Source organism: Mus musculus, chromosome 11, assembly GCF_000001635.26.
Source record: "Mus musculus strain C57BL/6J chromosome 11, GRCm38.p6 C57BL/6J".
In the NCBI taxonomy this organism is placed as follows: Eukaryota; Metazoa; Chordata; class Mammalia; order Rodentia; family Muridae; genus Mus; species Mus musculus.
In genome coordinates, this window is record NC_000077.6 from 19,382,673 (window position 1) to 19,388,672 (window position 6,000).

Sequence of the window (6,000 nt, forward strand, 5' to 3'; positions counted from 1 at the left end):
CTGAAGGAGTGAGTTCTCAGGGCTGGGCCTTCGGGATGACTTCTGAACCACTACAGGAAATGATGAATGCTCACAATAACACCCTACCTCTCAGGTGCTCACTATAATATAGCTTGAGGTAGATTAGAATTACAAGTGTGGATACCATTTTCATTTAACACGAGCTTTGCTATAACAATGAGAAAATGAACAAAAACCAGGAAAAAAAATACCTCAGCCTGGTATCAATGTCTCCAAGGTGCAGTTCCTTCATGATTCTTACTGTCCCAAGGTTGACATTCTAATACACAGGAAATGAAATGATGTGGCTGTTGTCAAAGGCAGACGCTGACGAAAGTTATCAGTGTAGATTTATCTGAGTAGAGACTACCCTCAAAAGCCAAATTTAAAAATAGTTGCTATCTGCATATAGCTACGAAGCTGCGGTGAGGAAGTATAGTCTCGGCAAATATAGTGATTGCATTGTTGTTCAAATTCTGAAGCCCTAGGGAGTCTGGCATAGTACTGAAGAACAAGCACTGGGTAGGGCAGTAGACAAGGGGCAGTCTTCACATACAATCCCTTAAAAAGAAGAGTCAGAGGAGAGAAAGAAGAACTTCAGAGAAGAAAAAATTTTAATTCCTAGAATCAAATGAATATGAAAGCATAATTTACCAGAATCTTTGGGATATAGCTATGGCAGTTCTGAGAGAAAATTTTATAGCATAAATGTTTACATTTTAAAAAATCAGAACAATCTAAAATAAATAACCTAATAATGTTCTTGGGGAATCTTCATAAAATGAGAATATGCCAAAGTCCAAAATAGTAAGCAAAAAATAATAAAGATCAGGTCAGAAATTTTAAAACTGGAGTATAAAAGAACAATATAGAATCAATCAAGCGTAAAACTGGTTCATTGAAAAAACAAATAGCATTAACCAAGTTAGCCAAAAGAAAAAGAAAGTAGGGGCACCGGCCAGCCCGTGGGCCATGGTGGCATCGTCCTATGCCCCCCATCCCTGGGGCTGAGATGTCGGGCTCAGCCACTTAGAGTCGGAGGGCTGCCAAAACCTACTCGGCCTGCTGAACAACGACGACACTGTCACCAACCGCCTGGTGCAATCTGTGGACCGCCAAGACGCTATTCATGCAATATTAGTGTATAGCCAAAATGTAGAAGAACTTCTGAGGCGCAAAAAAGTCCACCGAGAAGTCATATTTAAGTATTTGGCAAAGCAAGGGGTGGTTGTACCTCCAACTGCTGAAAAACACAATCTTATTCAGTATGCAAAAGATTACTAGGGAAAACAGTCACCAAAACTGAAGGACACAGCAGAGCCAGTTACAGAGATGGAGGCCATCCAGCTCTTGGAGCAGCAGGCAAAGGAAGATAAAGCAGCTGAAAAGGTTGATTTTCATCGCTTAGGAGAAGAATTCTGTCACTGGTTCTTTGAACTTCTTAATTCTCAGAATTCTTTTCTGGGCCCACCTCAAGATGACTGGGGCCCACAGCACTTTTGGCATGACGCCAAGCTTAGGTTTTATTATAACACCTCAGAACAAAACACGACAGACTACCAAGGAGCAGAAATCGTGAGCCTTCGCTCACTGTCATTAGTTAAAGAGGAATTTCTCTTTCTCAGTCCCAGCCTTGATTCTCAAGGACTAAAATGTGCATCTTCTCCTCATGGATTAGTTATGGTTGGAGTTGCAGGGACTGTCCACCGAGGAAATTCTTGTTTGGGCATATTTGAGCAAATTTTTGGACTTATCCGTAGCCCTTTTGTGGAAAATACTTGGAAAATCAAATTTATAAACCTGAGAATCATTGGAGGAAGTTCCCTTGCTCCTGAATCATTACTGAAGCCATCTGTAACATTTGAACCAAGTGATCTGGAGGCCTTTTATAACGTAATCACTTTGTGCAATCTGAAGTAAGACCTAACGTAAGGCAGATAATAGATAGTGGCACTGGAGACTAGGTTTTACATAGTGGAGATGAGGCATTGTTGAACAAAAGGGAAATGAATTTGCTAAACCCTCTAAAGCATTGAGCACTGTACCTCTGCTTGAAGAAGCTGCAGAAACACAACACTGACCATCTATCTCTAAGCCACTGCAGATGTGAGAATTGACATATTTTAGTTGAAATACCTTTTTTGGACTATAGACTAATGTGAATACTTGCCTGTTTCTACCTGAGTTACAGCAAATGTTCTGAGAACGTATTGTGGTCCACCAAATAAATCCCACTTGAGATATTGTAATAAAAAAAAAAAAGAAAAAGAAAGTAGACTCAAATTAATAAAATTCGAGGTAATAAAGGGGACGTTACTACAGATTCCAGTGAAGTTCAGATGATTGCCATGGAATTCTTAGAAAACTTATATTTCCCAAATTAGAAAATATAGAAGTAACAGGTTATGTACATACAAGCTACCAAAATTAAAGTAAGAAGTTATAAACAATTTAAATGCATAGCGAGTGATAAGTCTCCTCATAAAGAAAATCTGAAGACCACACAGAAGAGATTCACTACCAAATTCTACCGCATCTTTAAAAAGCTAACACCAATACTCCTCAAATTGTCCCAAAAATATTTCTCAACATGGGTCCAGAGACTCACTCTCTGAAGCCTATGTTATTCTGATCATAGGAGGATATAGCAGCAAAAGGAAATTAACTTTTCTGATGAACAGCACTAGAAATAGTCTCAGTAAAATAGAAATCCAAGTCAAGGACACTTTGAGATCAGACAACACAGAAGTTGACTTAACAATTAATGCAAATTTAGTTCAACACTTGCAAGTCATTAAGTAAAATACAATACATAAATAGACTTAAGTATAAAAGTCATATGATCATCTCAACAGATTAAGTAAAGGATTTTGCTAAAGTTGAGCATCCCTGCATCATTAAAGCCATGAAGAAATTAGGAACAAGTAGAACATATCCCAAGAAAGTATGGGGCTTTATATGTCAATTTTATATCCAATATTATACTAAGTGGGAAAAAGTACAATAAAGAATGAGACAAGATTGTCCTCTCTCTCTCTCTCTCTCTTTCTCTCTCTCTTTCTCTCTCTCTCCCCTCCCTCCTCCAAGATATATAAAGTTGAAATCTTAGTTAGAGTGAGAAGACAAAAGAAAGACACATGCAAATCATAAAGAAAGAGGTCAAAGTAGCCTGATTTCACATGATCCTCTACTTTAAAGAAACAAAGTCTAGGGCACCAGAAAACACTTAGACCTGACACACCCGCTCATCAAAGCAGTAGGATACAACAACCAAGCATGTAAAACCTACCCCATTTTCTACATAATGAACTCTTGGAGAAATAGGAAAGGGGGGATATCATCCACTTAATCAAAAAGGTACAAGACCTTTACAAATGAAAACTTCAAACAACAAAGAAAGTAACTGAAGAAGACACTAGAATATAGAATGACCTCTAATATGTATGGATTAAAAGAATTAATGCTGTGAATGTAACCATAATATCAAAAGCAATCCACAGATTCAATGCAATCCCTTCTAAAATTCTAATTACACTATTCACAGAACTTGAAAAATATATAATTTAAAATTCACATGGAAGCACAAAAAACTCCCAGATAACCAAAATAATCCTGACAAAAGAGAGTGATGCTGGAGTTGGTACACTATCTAATTTCAAGTTCATATTACAAAACCACAGCAACAAAACTTTCATGGCACTGACAAAGGTAAAAACAACGCCTAGTCATGTAACTCAACAGAATGGAATGGGGGTCCAAAGACAAACCAACCCAGCTACAGCCACCTAAGTGTTACAAAGACAGCAAAAATATACAGCCTCTTTGAAACATGGTGTTCGGAAAACAGGATTCAGATCTATCCCTCACTCTGTATAAAATAAATTCAGAATGGAGCAAAGGTCACACTGTATGGGATCTAAAACTGTTAAAGAACTCATACACAAATGGTTCAAGACACAAGAATATAATGGACTTCTGGAAAGAGACCCCGTTGTCTCAGAAAATAATCTCAAAATTTGTCCAATATAAAGAGATATTATGAAAAATGAGTAGAAGTAGAGGTCATTGTACTCAGTGAACAAGCCAGACTCTGAAATGAGGACATGGCAGTCTTCATATGAGTGATCTAAAGTTGGACATTTAAATATCTCCTTCCTTCCTCCTCCGTGTGTATGTATGTGAGTGTGTACGCAAATGTGTGTATATGAGGGTGTGTGTGCACATGTGTGAGTGTATGTGTGTGTGTGAGCATGCACATGGTACAAGTCAGGAAGTGTAAAACTTGAAAGAAACCATGAGGACTTAGTAAGAGCTGTTAATGGAATACAGGGGAGAAACTGAATGGAATTCATGAAAACAGAAGAGACTATTGGGATGGAGAAAGGGAACCAGTAAGGATGGGGCAGAGAGAAAGGCAGAGATGCCTCGTGAAGTCATTGTTTTTATATAACTCTAAACGTTAATTTCAAAATAATATAAAAAATGCCTTAAGGTATTCTGGAACACTTTGCACAAACTGTTACTATGACTGTCTTTCTTTCTTTCTTTCTTTCTTTCTTTCTTTCTTTCTTTCTTTCTTATAATAAAATTTGTGGACACCCAACTCTGCTCCTTAGACTACTTGTTGCACCCTAGTGGCAGAATTACTACACAAAACTGGTGCAGCCAGCAATCCTCATCCACTTACCATGTACCTCCACTCCCCTCCTGCCTCTAGGCATGCTAGCCCTGGCATCAGACAGCAGGAGCACAGCTAAGGTTCAGAGCTGTTAGTTCTCATCATAAATGCAATTGGACAATGAGATCTTACCACACCATTCAAACACCAACTTTCTGCAAGAAAAGAGTACTTGATGCTTTTGTATCTGACAGTAGATTTGCTTATCTGTTATCTCTTGGAGTGAGCAGGAAATGCTGTGTTATCTTCTGCAGAGCAAAAGAAGACAGCTTTCAAAGATTACTAATTTACAGGAGCAAAGAAACATTCTAGATCAGAGCCATCCAATGGATTTGGGAGATTGTGTGGCAGTGCTGTCTACTGGTTGAGAATCGAGATTCTAATTTCAACGGTAAAAGCCACATATTTTTAGCGGGTGGTCCAATTCTAAATGTGCACGTTAAGACATTTGTTCTTCGGGTTGTTAAGTCTGCAATAAAACCCTGTTTAAAGATAAAATATTTCAGATTCACAAACATATAAGAATCTCAAAAATCTTTTATAGAAAGGCATCTGAATATGTTTGTATAAATAAGGGCAAAGGCTCTCTTCATGGTAGCACATGGAGTATAGACCATGTAGGCAGTAAAATCTAGAGGGCAAAGGGGTTGTTACACCTGTAGTGCTAACAACACTGTCAATCTTCAGGAGGCTCTGGTCTTTATGGTTATGTTCTCGCTCTCGCTCTCTCTCTCTCTCTCTCTCTCTCTCCCTTAACAAAATATTTGTTTACTACACTTTGTCTTTCTTATTATAAAAATGTCATTCTTCATTTATACAGCAATAGAAATGAAAAAGTTACTATATATACATATGAGTTCATATACATATGTTATATACATATGCATCTGCATAGACACACACATATATATTTCAACATTGACCATCATCCCAGAACAAATACCTAGTAAGTCACTTCAAATAATTTCTAGGCTTAAACATCCAGCTCATTTCTATTTCTCTCTGCTGAGTCTTTCTGATTGTGAAAGCAGCAGACATGGAGCTGCTAACGTGCCCACTCATGACTAAGTCAAAGGCATATGAGGAGTGACACTTGAGCTGTCAGCTCTCCCTGCCCCTGAATCATGTGTCTTTCAGATTAACAAGATATGTGCCACACTTCTGCAGCTACACATCTGGACTTTACAGCTGCCACAAGGACCCCATGTGGCTGGGAATGTCAGCTTGAATCTGGGGCAAAGACAGGGAAAGGAAAAATGGCAAGATGTTGTGTGGTTCCTGAGCCACCTATGCGACCACTTTCCTGAATTTTTTTTTGTCAA

The 6,000-nt window shown here is 38.3% G+C and overlaps 1 pseudogene; it reads left to right on the forward strand.

Annotated features, from left to right (window-relative positions):
• Gm12026 overlaps window positions 1-2,068 on the forward strand; it is a 124,561-nt pseudogene extending 122,493 nt beyond the window's left edge.
• Window positions 2,069-6,000: the final 3,932 nt, after the last annotated feature.